At 44.3% G+C, this 14,068-nt stretch overlaps 1 non-coding gene across 1 annotated transcript; it reads left to right on the top strand.

Annotated features, from left to right (window-relative positions):
* Positions 1 to 726: 726 nt before the first annotated feature.
* Positions 727 to 917, top strand: LOC136390052 (U2 spliceosomal RNA). Its single transcript, XR_010748575.1, has one exon. It is a non-coding gene; the product is annotated as a U2 spliceosomal RNA (small nuclear RNA).
* The last annotated feature ends 13,151 nt before the right edge of the window (positions 918 to 14,068 follow it).

Here is a 14,068-nt window from a genome sequence, read left to right as displayed (position 1 = left end):
TGGAGCTTGGTAATAAGTCAGATGCAGAGAATGAGGAAGAAGGAAAATCAAGGAGACGCCCATGTTTCTTGCTGGATCATAGATGGATGTGGTGCCATTTATGATACCGGGCAGACTCCAGGTGAAGAGGCAGAGGAGGAAGGACGGACAGTAAACCAGAGAAGCAGGAGCGTCACCTGTGGAGTTTCGTGTCGCAGAAGTCAAGCGCAGGCTCCAAAACCAAAGTTAAAGCATGTGTAATGGGCTGAGAACAAACCTTTGCCATGTATATAACTACTTCATCATGAAAAAATATAGAGACTAGCCTGACCTGTGGTGGCGCAGTGGATAAAGTGTCGACCTGGAAATGCTGGTCGCCGGTTCGAAACCCTGGGCTTGCCTGGTCAAGGCACATATGGGAGTTGATGCTTCCAGCTCCTTCCCCGCTTCTCTGTCTCTGTCTCTCCTCTCTCTCTCTCTGTCTCTGTCTCTCCCTCTCCTCTCTAAAATGAATAAATAAATAAATAAATTTAAAAAAGAAAAGAAAAAATATAGAGACTAGTGAAAGAAATAGGAAAATGACAAATAACCTGACAGAAAACTGGGCAACTGATATGGAAGGGTGATTTGCAGAAGGAAGGATCCAAATTTCCAGTAGACATATGAAAAGATGTACAATGTCCCTAGAATATACAGGAATGCAAATGTTATGGGTTGAATTGTGTCTTCCTCAAAAAAGATATGTTAATCACTTCTTGGCCATTTGGCTAAGATCAAGTGTAGTATCTGTTCTTATCAGTTTAATATCTGATACATCCTCTATCTGAAGACAATATATTAAATGGATTTTTGGAACTAGGAGATGGAATAGGAGCTTGCTCCGTCCACTCCACACATCGACTTGGTGTTCCAGGAGTTCCAGGAACTGTGCACCCCCTTCGGGTTGGAGGTGGGGGAGGTATGTTGAAGTCCTAACCCCAAAACCTCAAAATGTGGCCTTATTCGGAAATAAGGTTGTCACAGATGTTAGTAATTAAGATGAGGTCATACTTGAGTAGGGTGGGCCCTTAATTCAAAATGACTGGTGTCCTCCTTATACAGTGAAGGCCATGAGACGACAGAGACACAGGGAGGACGCCATGTGAGGACAAAGAATTGGAATGATGCACCAAAGACTGACAGCACCACAGCAATTAGGAAGAGGGAAGGGAGAATCCCTCACCCCCTAGAGATTTCAGAGGGAGCAAAGCCTTGGGAAACATGGATTTTGGTCTTCTAGTCTCCAGAACTGTGAGACAATAAATAGCTGTTGTTGTTTTTTTAAAGGCCTGAGTTGGTGGTACTTGGTTACAACAGCCCTAGAAACCAATACAGTAAATTAAAACAACACTGAAATGCCTTTTTATTTCTCTCATGAGCTTGGTAAAAATACAAAAAAAGGTTATTATAATATCCAAAGCAGGTGAGGATGTGAGAAAATTTCCGCCACCACAGCTAGTTGGCGTGGGATTTAGTGACACCTATTTGAAGGGCAATTTGGGAGTACACTACCAAATAGAAGTCAAGCCTGACCTGTGGTGGCGCAGTGGATAAAGCGTCGACCTGGAAATGCTGAGGTCGCCGGTTTGAAACTCTGGGCTTGCCTGGTCAAGGCACATATGGAAGTTGATGCTTCCAGCTCCTCCCCCCTTCTCTCTCTGTCTCTTCTCTCTCTCTCTCTCTCTCTCTCTCTCTCTCTGTTTCTTCCTCTCCTCTCTAAAATGAATTAAAAAAAAAAAAAAAAAGCCTGATCAGGCGGTGGCGCAGTGGATAGAGTGTTGAACTGGGATGCGGAGGACCCAGGTTCGAGACCCCGAGGTCGCCAGCTTGAGCGCGGGCTCATCTGGGTTGAGCAAAAAGCTCACCAGCTTGGACCCAAGGTCGCTGGTTCAAGCAAGGGGTTACTCGGTCTGCTGAAGGCCCGCGGTCAAGGCACATATGAGAAAGCAATCAATGAACAACTAAGGTGTTGCAACAAAAAACTGATGATTGATGCTTCTCATCTCTCTCCATTCCTGTCTGTCTGTCCCTATCTATCCCTCTCTCTGTCCCTGTAAAAACAAAAACAAAAACAAAAACAAATAGAAGTCAAAAGGCCCATGACCTGGAACTCAGCAATTCCTGTTCTTTTTATCATGGAGAACTACATGTGTTCACAGAAGAGTTTTGTATACGAAATGTAATGACAAAAAGCCAGCAAATTCATCATGTCTATTGATAGACAATGGTTACAAAAAAACTGGTTTGTCCTTCTTCAAAGAGGATTCAATGGAAAGTTAAGGAAGTTAAGTTTTGGAGCCCCTCATTTGCGCCAGCTCCTTTGAATTCCCAGGAGGGGCTCTAGAAATTTCTCTGTGTAACTTTGTATTATTTTTTTTTAAAGAATTTGCTTCCAAATGTGTATGTGTCAGGCCTTATAAAAATTGAATGTGTCCCTGTTACACTATATAATACATGCTGATAATTTTGTTTGTTTGTTTGTTTTAGTTAAGAAGAGGGGAGATGGTGAGGCAAACTCCTACATGCACTATGACCAGGATCAACCCAGCAACCCCGTCTGGGGCTGATGCTCAAACTAATTGAGTGATTGGCAGCTGGAGGGAAAGAGCGGGGGATCAGGGAGGGGAGGAGAAGCAGATGGTCACTTCTCCTATGTGTCCTGACTGGGAATTGAACCTGGGACATCCATACTCTGGGCTGATGCTCTATCCACTGAGCCACTGGTCAGGGCTCTGACAGTTTAAAAAGAAATGAGACAGATAATTAGAGAGGGGAAGGTTTCACCAAACTTCTGAATTCTCACAGAGGACTGAAAATTAGTTTGTCATTCAAAAGTTCCTGGTGACTTTAGTGGGCACTTTCAGTGGAATGATGGGTAAGAAATGGCAGACTACCGGAAGGGATAATGACAGTTGGGGACCGTGAGTGTGTGTGAATAGCCCTTTCAAGAAAACTGGCGGTGATGGGCGATGAGCAACAGGAAAAAGTCTTATGAGGGAGGGTGTTCTAATAAAAAAGAAGTTTTAACCTGACCTGCAGTGGCACAGTGGATTAAGCGTAGGCCTGGAGTGCTGAGGTCACCGGTTTGAAGCCCCAAGCTTGCCTGGTCAAGGCATGTATGGGAGTTGATGCTTCCTGCTCCTCTCCCCCCTTCTCTCTCTCTCTCTCTCTCTTCGCTAAAATAAAATCTTAAAAAAATTAAAAAAAAAAAGAAGCTTCAGCCTCTGCGTCGAGCACAGAACCAGGTAGTACCCAGTGTTGAGGTCCAGTAACAACAATACTGAAAATATTTGTCATTTTGACAACTCAGCCTCCAAAGATTCTTCCAATTTGAGGAATTATTTTAGGCCCTCATCTCCCATTACAGAAACCGAAATGGCTCAAACAACACCTTCTTCCACCGACCAGATAGCCAGCATGGCCGTGTGACCCAGGGTGAGCCTGTCCCAGGCTCTCAAGTAGAAGATGGAGTGCCCCAGAGTGTCTGTGCCAGCTGACCATTTCTGTGGTATGGTCTTGGCTGCCCTTTGCCCTCTTGGTTCAGGTCTATTTTCTAAGCCACTTCTCTAGCCTTGTTGCTATTCCATGATCTACTTCACATTCTACCAATAAGTTCCTCTCCTGTACAAGCCAGCCTGCTAATTTCAACCCTCTGCCACCAGGAACAGGACTGGTACAAGCAGCTTTCCCCCATTTCTCAGGAATATTGAAGGAGATGAGCAGAATCTTTCTCAATCTCATGCTTTTTTCCTGTAAAATTTTCTGGAAACTTTGATGTCTGCTACCACTTGCTTCAACTAGAATTTCATAAAGGGTGATATTTGATCTGGCACAAAAAGTATGGTTTTATTTATTGTGGGTTTAATACTAACCTTGCTCTTGTGCTCTGCCATCCAGGAACCCAGGATCCTGGAAGGCTGAGATTCCTTCCCATTGTGAGATAACCTACCAAATAGGAAGATTTTCACAACTCCCGGCACTTGGAGCTTTTGTTCCTTGTGTAAGAGGTAAAATGATTGCGAGGAGAGAGCATGAAGTTTACAGTTGGGGTACTGTGCACAGGTCCAAGCCTGCCTTTAACTAAGTGAGTGCCCTTTGCAAGACTCTGAAGTGCTCTGAGCCCCAGTCTCTTCATTTGTAAAGGGGCATAGCTGTACTCCTATCAGTGAGTAATCTGGAAAACCCTGGATGCTGTCACATGGCAGCCCCTACTAAAGAAAGAATCAGAAATGGTCCATGTGCAAAAGTTGTTATGCTTTGTTTCTCAGACCTCAGGAACCTGGACCCAGGGACCATCAGAGCTTGGGTGTCAAGGGCAGCCAGCTTTGGAGGTCAGTGGTCCATGAACCCATGAGCCAGGCTAGTGTGCAGGCCCTGCCCAGTCAAGGTGATGACTCAACAGGACGGGTTAAATGCAAGACTTACACAGGGACTTAGGCAGCAGAGAGACATAAAGAACAAAGCTCAAAGTAGGAGTCGGTGCAGTGGGAGCTCTAAGGAGGCCGGAGTCAGGACGGAGATGCAAGGGCAGAGCAGTCGCCGCTGGTGCCCAGCACCTATCCCTTTGGTCCTTTCCTGCACCTGCAGCTGCAGGAGACAGGTCCCTGTATGCAGACAGCTTTCACCTCCAGTACCCTCTTGGCTCTGCTTCTCAGCCTAAGGATTTTTTTTCTGGACCTGTGGGAACTTGCTCAGCCCATTGTCCAGGCAAATCCAGAAGGGCCAGAGATTTCAAACCTCCGGGGCCATAGGAGTCAGCGGATAAATCCCCACAGTGCTGCGGTGTACTTTGCGTGGCCCCTCAGCTGGTGCCCAGAGGGACTGAGCCCCACAGCGGTAGCCCATCTGTTGGCTTTCCTCATTTCCCTGTCTCACTTTCCCTCTCCTTCACTGTGCTTCCTGGAATCTCCTTTAAAATAAACTACCGGCCCTGGCCGGTTGGCTCAGTGGTGGAGCGTCGGCCTGGCGTGCGGGAGTCCCGGGTTCGATTCCCGGCCAGGGCACACGGGAGGGGCGCCCATCTGCTTCTCCACCCCTCCCCCTCTCCTTCCTCTCTATCTCTTCCCCTCCCGCAGCCGAGGCTCCATTGGAGCGGCGTTGGCCCGGGTGCTGGGGATGACTCTGTGGCCTTTGCCTCGGGCGCTGGAGTGGCTCTGGTCGCAATGGAGTGATGCCCCGGATGGGCAGAGCATCGCCCCCTGGTGGGCGTGCTGGGTGGATCCTGGTCGGGTGCATGCGGGAGTCTGTCTAACTGCCTCCCCGTTTCTGGCTTCGGAAAAATACAAAAATTAATTAATTAATTAATTAATTAATTAAACTACCAAGTTCCGGTCTCAGGATCTTTGGGGGAATCTGAATTTAGATGGGAGAACTAGGAGAGAAGCAGAAATGGAAAATCCACTTCAGGTGCTGAGAAGCAGTGGACACTTGCTCAGGGACAATGAGATGATGGATGGCCTGTTGCCTCCTGAGTGACACTCCATTCTCCACAGGCCAACTGTGCAGATGGGGAGGATTTCCCATTAGCTGAACTTCCCAGCATACCAGAGGGAAGCTGAGTGTGTCTCTGCTCCTTTCAACCTGAAGGCACCTAACCAGACTCTTCATGAGGATGCCTGCCATTTGTTAAGCACCTACTGTGTGCTAGGCCCTGTGCCAGGCACTTCACCTTCATTATCTCTCATCCTCATAGCAAGTCCACTTCTAGGTATACAAAATGGAAAGCAGGATCTCAAAGAGAAATTCATTTATGTATGTTCATTGCAGAAGTATTTATGATAGATGAAAGGTGGAAAAAAACCCAAGCATCTATCAACAGATGAATGCACCAACAAAATGTGATATATACATAAAATATAATACCATTCAGCCTAAAAAAAGGAATAAAATTCTGACACATAATACATGTATGAACCTGAAGACACTGTGATAAGTGAGGGAGATTAGACACAAAAGAATATTGCATGATTTAATTTACATGAAGTCCCTAGAATAGGCAAATTCCATGGAGACAGAAAGAATAGAGGTTAACAGGGGCTGGAGATGGGGAATGGGTAATTATTGTCTAATGGGCAGAGAGTATCAGTTCATGATACTGAAAAAGAGCTGGAAACAGTTGGTAATGGTTATATAACATTTTATTTATTATTTTTTTTTTAAAATTTTTTTTTTACAATTTATTTATTTTTTACACTTTATTTATTCATCTTTTTTTTTTTTTTTTTTTTTAGAGAGAGGAGACACAGAGAGAGAAAGAGACAGAGAGAGGAAAGAGATAGAAAGAACAGAGGGAGGAGCAGGAAGCATCAACTCCCATATGTGCCTTGACCAGGCAAGCCTGGGGTTTTGAACTGGCGACCTCAGCGTTCCAAGTCGACGCTTTTACCCACTGCGCCACCACAGGTCAGGCACATGTTATATAACATTTTAAATGTAATACTTAATGCCACTGATTATACACTAAAAATGGTAAATTTTATGTTATGTATATTTTTTATCATCATTAAAATAAAAACTTGTAATAACCAAAAACAAACAACAGAAATAGATGCAAAACATGGGAAGCAGCCCAATTGTCCTCCAACAGATGAATGGATAAGTAACTTGGGTGCACCCATATAATGGAGTAAAATGTAATGAACTATTTATATACATGAGCACTTGGATTAATCACAAAGGCATTATGTTGAGTGAAAGAAGTTAACCTCAAAAGGTGATATACTGCCTGACCAGGCGGTGGCACAGTGGATAGAGCATGGGACTGGGATGCGGAGGACCCAGGTTCGAGACCCCGAGGTCGCCAGCTGCAGCGCGGCTCATCTGGCTTGAGCAAAGCTCACCAGCTTGGACCCAAGGTCGCTGGCTTGAGCAAGGGGTTACTTCGTCTGCTGAAGGCCCACGGTCAAGGCACATATGAGGAAGCAATCAATGAACAACTAAGGTGTCACAACGAAAAACTAATGATTGATGCTTCTCATCTCTCTCCCTTCCTGTCTGTCTGTCCCTATCTATCCCTCTCTCAGATTCTCTCTCTCTGTCTCTATATAAAAAAAAAAGGTGATATACTGTATGGCTCCATTATATGACATTCTCGAAAAGACAACACTATGGAGATGGAGAACAGATCAGGGGTTGTCAGGGGTTAGGGGTGGGAAAAGTGTGTTTATAAAGAGATATGAGCCTAACCAAGTGTTGGTGCACAGTGGATAGAGCATCAGACTGGGACACAGAGGACCCAGGTTCGAAACCCTGAGGTCCACCGGCAGGAGCATGGGCTCACCAGCTTGAGCATGGGGTCACTGGCTTGAGCATAGGATCATAGACATGACTCCATGGTTGCTGGCTTGAGTCCAAAAGTCACTGGCCTGAAGCCCAAGGTCGCTGGCTTGAGCTCAAAGTCACTGGTTTGAGCAAGGGGTCACTCACTTTGCTGTAGCCCTCCAATCAAGGCACATATAAGAAAGCAATCAGTGAACAACTAAGGCAGTGGTTTTCAAAGTGGGCGCCAGGGCGCACTGGTGCATCCTAGAAGATTTCCCGGTGCACCTTATGGTATTCCAGAGAAATATGTGCCTGTTGGGGACCAAAAAAACAACAAAGTTTTTGGAGTTTAGATTTTTTGGGGACAGAAGTGTGGGGAATTGGCTATAAGCTGACAGTTTGCCCAACCCCCCACCTCACTTGCCCAATTAGGTTACAAAAGGCTGTTAAGCTGTGGTGTTGGATTATTTACACTACCCCCCATGTTCCCTGGAAAGACTGGAGGCAAGTTTCTTCTATCCTTGTTTGGTGTAAAGTTAAGATTGATATGTATGGTGGGGGTTTTGGATTGATGATTAAACATAAGGAATTGTCTCTTGAAGCCTTTTGGATTTCTATAAAAGAAGAATATGTGGCAATATCTAAAAAAGCTTTGAACATTTTACTACAATTTTCAACATCCTATTTATGTGAATTAGGATTTTCTACCCTCAACACAATTAAGAGTAAAAAGAGAGAAATTCTTTAATGAATTGAGGAAATGAGAGTTTGCCTTTCAAATATATGCTCAAACATTGAAGAAACTGCTAGGACACATCAGGCTCATGTTTCTCATAAACACAAGAATGAAAAAACTTAAAACATTTGCACCGGGACCTGCTGAATTTATTAAATCTTACTAAGAATGTATCTATATATATAAAAAGATAATTTTTTGTTGTTTTTTAATTTTTTAACCCTTCTTTTTTTATGAATTCTAAAGAGCGTAACTCAAAAAATGTAACATAAAAACGTTTTTTAATGTCAGAATAAATTTAATTTTGTCATATTTATTTTGTTTAATTACCATAAAAGCATGCTTGGACTTTATATATTTTTTATTTAATATTTTACTTAATTATTATAACATATTTCTCAGAAATTTGTATATAGTGAGCCTACAATTATCTGTAGGATTTTAAATGCGCCCGACTTCAAAAAGTTTGAGAACCTTTGAACCAAGGCGTCACAATGAAGACTTGATGCTTCTCATCTCTCTCCCTTCCTGTCTGTTCCTATCTGTTCCTCTCTCTGTCTCTCTCTGTCTCTCTATCTCTCTGTCTCTGTTGCAAAAAAAAGAAGAGATAGCATGAGGGAGGTATTTTGGGAGGGAAACCTGCTCTGTACTCTGATTGTGGTGGTGATTATACTAATCTGTACATACATATGTTAAAATTCATAGAACTATTCACCAATATTTTTTTTAAGTCAAGTTGATTGCATGGTAATTTAAAATAAAAAATAAATGAGAGACGCAGATTGAGTGACCTGCTCAAGGTCACACAGCTCCGTAGTGGTGGGCTGGGATGTGGATCCAGGTCTATCTTCTTCCAAGAGGGCCTCCTCTCCACCACACTGCCTCACAGAGGGCTAATGTGAGGGGGAAATAAGAGAAGGGAGTGAAAGCCTTTTTTAAATAGTTAAGGGCTATATAAATGTTAGGAATCCTTATTAATCAGGGAACCTGGCTGTTCCTCCAGCCTCAATTTAATGAAAACAGTATTATTATTGATTTGTGCATTCAAATCTGATCTTTTTTTTTTTTTGTATTTTTCTGAAGCTGGAAACGGGGAGAGACAGTCAGACAGACTCCCGCATGCGCCCGACCGGGATACACCCGGCACGCCCACCAGGGGGCGATGCTCTGCCCACCAGGGGGCGATGCTCTGCCCCTCCAGGGCGTCGCTCTGCCGCGACCAGAGCCACTCTAGCGCCTGGGGCAGAGGCCCAGGAGCCATCCCCAGCGCCCGGGCCATCTTTGCTCCAATGGAGCCTTGGCTGTGGGAGGGGAAGAGAGAGACAGAGAGGAAGGAGGGGGGGGGGGGTGGAGAAGCAAATGGGCGCTTCTCCTATGTGTCCTGGCCGGGAATCGAACCTGGGTCCCCCGCACGCCAGGCCGACGCTCTACCGCTGAGCCAACCAGCCAGGGCCTCAAATCTGATCTTTAATATATTAAAAACTGGGGTTCTAAAAAAAACAAAACAAAGCAAACAAACAAATAACAAAACAACAGGTTATGTCTTTGCTCCTTCTTCCCTAAAGTTCATGTCTTTTGAAAAGAGCTAAAAATGGAATATCTGGCCACAGTTTAACATAAAAAGATTGCCTACTCATGGGTGATGGCATTGCAGGGTGGGCAGGCCTCTGTAAGGGGTGGGGTGGGGTGGAGTCATTATCACCAAAGACCAAGAGAGGGTGAGCCAAATTATCGGGGTGGGGAGGAGATAGGGCCTGGTGTCAACCCTGTGCTCAGAGAGGAGCAAGAGTCAGACTGACCACGATTCAAAAAGTGTCTCCACCACCTGGCAGGGGAGATAGCATGATCATGAAAAAGTGTCTCCACCATTCCCTACAATGAGAATTTACTGTCATTCAAGCTCTCTGAGCCTCAGTTTCCTGATCTGTAACATGGGGCAGTAACAACACTCATCTCATAGATTCTATTTTGGTGAAGATTAAGTGGATGGTAAGGTTCCGATCAGTGGTTGACACATCACTGAGAGTCAATGAATAGAAACAATTATGCTAATAATAAACATCAACAATACTGTATTTCCCCATGTATTAGACGCATATTTTTTGGAAAAAACTTGGGGTTAAAAACTGGATGCATCTTATACAGTAGTTGTGGTATTTCAAATGCCATAGATGGAACTGAGGACAAGGCAATATATGAAGACAGTGATTCGCATCAGACACAGATGAGGACAAGCTAATCTATAGGAGTTTTGACAGTGATGAGGAGTTGTATGAATTTTATGATAAATAAAACTTGAGTTCAATAACTTTATGTAATACATTTTTTTTTTCAAATTTTGGGCCCCAAAATTAAGGTGTGTCTTATACATGGGAGTGTCTTATTCATGGGGAAATACGGTAATTACCAAGCTCATAGGTTCATATAACAAAAAATAACTTCAAAGTGAACCACAACAGTTACAGAGATCAGAAAAAATACTCATATCTACACCATCAGTTTACTATTCTTTTCCAGTAGACTACCCACTCCTGATCAGGTAGTTAGTGGCTTGGTAGGCATGAATGAAATAAAAGCAAGGGCAGTTCATTGGTTCATTTCTTTATTTATCCAATGGAGGCACAATGATAGGTGTTAAAGATTCAGGGGCAAACAGGACAAATGAAGTTTCTGTACTCTTGGAACTTCAGGATCAGAAGGGTAGACAGACTGTAAGCAAGTAATCACATTAGTGACCAAGACAGTTTAGACCAGGGGTCTCAAACTCAACTCAGCATGTGGGCCGCAGAGCAAGATCACAGCCGTTCGGCGGGCCGCACTAGGACTACAAAAGGCAACTGTTACGCAACTCTTCTCAGTGTCACAAAACGACCAGAAACTGTAGTTCGCATCACAACTGCTGTTAACTAAGCTAATATCTAGCTAGGATGCTAGAGAAATAAAAAATACAAGTAGGCCCCTAGGCTTACTTAATTTTATCCAAAATATTTTGAACTTCGTGGATTAGTCTGCGGGCCGCACAAAATTGTTCGGCAGGCCGCGAGTTTGAGACCCCTGGTTTAGACAGTACTAAGTGCTTTGTAGACAATAAAATGAACTGACAGGGTAGAGTAAACTGGATGGCCATTTCCACAGGGTGACAAGGAAGTTCTCCTTGAGGAGGTGACCGTTGAGTTGTGTTCTGAGACATTTATTTATTTATTATTTTAGCACACAGTGAGAGACAGAGCAAGACAAGGGAGCATCAACTTTTCATTGTGCCACTTTTCATTGTGGCATCTTAGTCGTTCATTGATAGCTTTCTCATACATGCCTTGACCAGGGGGCTCCAGCCAAGCCAGTGACCCTTGCTCAAGCCAGAGACACTGGGCTTTAAGCCAGGGACCTTTGGGCTCAAGCCAGCAACCTATGGGCTCAAGCTGGCGGCCTTTGGGATCCTGCTCAAGCTGATGAGCAACATTGGGGTTTCAATCTGCCAACCTCAGCATTTCGGGTCAATGCATTATCTACTGCACCAGTCAGGTGAGAATGATATTCTCAGAGAAGATCAGGAAGAATGGCACGGGCCAGCTCACCTTGAGGTAAGTTGGCCTGAGTGAGAAGTTTCCATTTTAAGTTAAAGGAGAAGCCAGGGGTGGGTTCTTTAAAACTATTTAGGTGATGCAACTATTTATAGTTAGGTGATGTAAATATTTAAGGTTATCAGGCCAAGCTTTCCAAACTGAGGTTAGCTTTGCTAATGGGCTGGGGCACTCATGCAAAACTGGAAAGACATGGGCAGAAATTGAGGTATGCTGTGACATTACAGGCTGTGTGAGGTTCTGCAGACCATGGGATAAGAATCCAGTTCAGAGGGCAGGTAGTGAGCTCCAGAGCTGGTTGATTATCTATCTATCTATCTATCTATCTATCTATCTATCATCTATCATCTATTTTTAGAGAGATAGGAAGGGCAATTGAGAGAGAAAAAGAAACATCAATTTGTTGTTCTACCTATTTATGTATTCACTGGTTGATTCTTGTATGTGTTCCAGCTGGAGACTGAACTTGCAAACTTGGTGTATTGGGACAATGTTCCAACCAAGGTACCGGCCAGGGCCAGAGCTGGCTGATTTTTATAGCAGAATGGATACTAAAAGGAATTTGGAGAGCTCTCAGCAGCACTTGGGGTGCTGGAGAATTGGGCTCAAAAAATGGTCGCCACTGGAACCTCAGCCAAAACAATGCCACAAAACTAGTCTGGGAAGGTATTGGCTGTTGACACTGTTAAACACTGGATGTCATAACTCATTTTGCCACCTGCACTGGCCCTTGGGTGCTGCCAGTGCTGCTGTGTACGGTCATAATAGATGGCAGAGTGAGTGTTCCTGATTGATGGAGGTTAAGTAATCCACCTTACTGCAGCTGCAAGGAAGTTGGAGAACCAGGATCAGCATGTTCATAATCTATGAACTCTGCTTCCATCAAGGTGGGGGATTTCTCAACCAGGGGAAAGAGCATCCGACCAAATTAAAGGTTCAGGTTATAGCAAGGGGACTAACGACAAAGTGGTTAGTCAGAGAACTTCAACCTTCTTCAAAGGAATGAAGAAGGTTGGACTTGGTCACTGGCAGTGGGAATGGAGAGGAGGATACAGATTTTATTGAGAGTACAATGGAAGTTAATGATAAATTAGATGCAGAGCAGAAGGAGAGAAGAGTATCTAAAATGCCTCATGAATGCCTGTAGCTTCAGGAATTGGATGAGTGACAATGTCATTAACCAGGCTAGGTCATCCAGGAGGGTTATGTTTTGGGAAAATGATCATAGGTCACTTATTTTTGACAAACTGAATTTGAGTATCTGGACACACCACCAGAGATAGACAATGGGCACAAGTATGCAGTGGTGTGCTAGTAAATGACTAACAACAGGCTCTCTAGGGAAAAGACACTCTGAAATGTAGCATTTCCTAATTTCTGTAGTGTAAATACACTTTCCAGCTACCAACCTGTTACTAAAAGTGCATATGGAAAAAGGCACACAATTAGCTGTCAGGGGCTCAGCTGAGGGTCCAGTATACTGTTTGGCTATATGTGAGGACAGAGCAAAACCAATAACAGAACCTTTAGGGGCAGACTGAAAAAGAGGAGCTCTTACAGGGCACAGCTGTTAGAAGGAAAACCAAGAGGGAATGGGCACTTCAAGATCAAGCCCAGTCGGGGTTGTCAAGCTCTCCAAATGACGAATTAGCTTCATTCGTTCATTCATTCATTCATTCATTCACTCATTCATTCTCTTAGCAATCTCCTCCTAGACAGTGAACTCTTTGAGGGCAGAGACTTTGTATAACTCAGCTCTGTCCTCTAGGGATAGCATACAGTAGGCACTCAGCAAATAATTCCACAAATATCTCGGGGAAGATTTATGTCCACCAGTTTCACGAGGCAATACAAAAATAACTGGATATATGTTACAAGGAGACATTTTGGCTCAACACAAATCTTCCCAGCAAGTCTTTCTGTAAACAAACACCTCTTGTTTAGTCTGTCCCACACCATTCCAGTTCTTCTGGGAACTGTTGCCCTACGTTCCAACTACAAGGGTCTCAAGGCAGTCACTCTTCTCTACATGATTCTACGCATTAATCCAGTTGTGGGCACCTGACCCAGCTGGGATTTTTGGAATCAGAACTTGGAGTAAGTTCCTCTCACGTGGCAGGAGTTGTGGGAGAAGGGGTGGCAGAGGTGGCAGCATCCAGAGGTTTCCTGCTGTATCTGAAGTTAGCCTCTGTGAAAGTCTCATTGAAAATACCAGCAGAGCCTGACCAGGGGGTGGCGCAGTGGATAGACCGTCGAACTGGGATGCGGAGGACCCAGGTTCAAGACCCCAAGTTCGCCAGCTTGAGCGCAGGCTCATCTGGTTTGAGCAAAGCTCACCAGCTTGGACCCAAGGTCGCTGGCTCGAGCAAGGGGTTACTCGGTCTGCTGAAGGCCCACGGTCAAGGCACATATGAGAAAGCAATCAATGAACAACTAAGGTGTTGCAACGAAAAACTGATGATTGATGCTTCTC

Source organism: Saccopteryx leptura, chromosome 1 (assembly GCF_036850995.1).
Source record: "Saccopteryx leptura isolate mSacLep1 chromosome 1, mSacLep1_pri_phased_curated, whole genome shotgun sequence".
NCBI classification, from domain to species: domain Eukaryota; kingdom Metazoa; phylum Chordata; class Mammalia; order Chiroptera; family Emballonuridae; genus Saccopteryx; species Saccopteryx leptura.
This window is presented reverse-complemented; position numbering and strand designations above follow the sequence as displayed.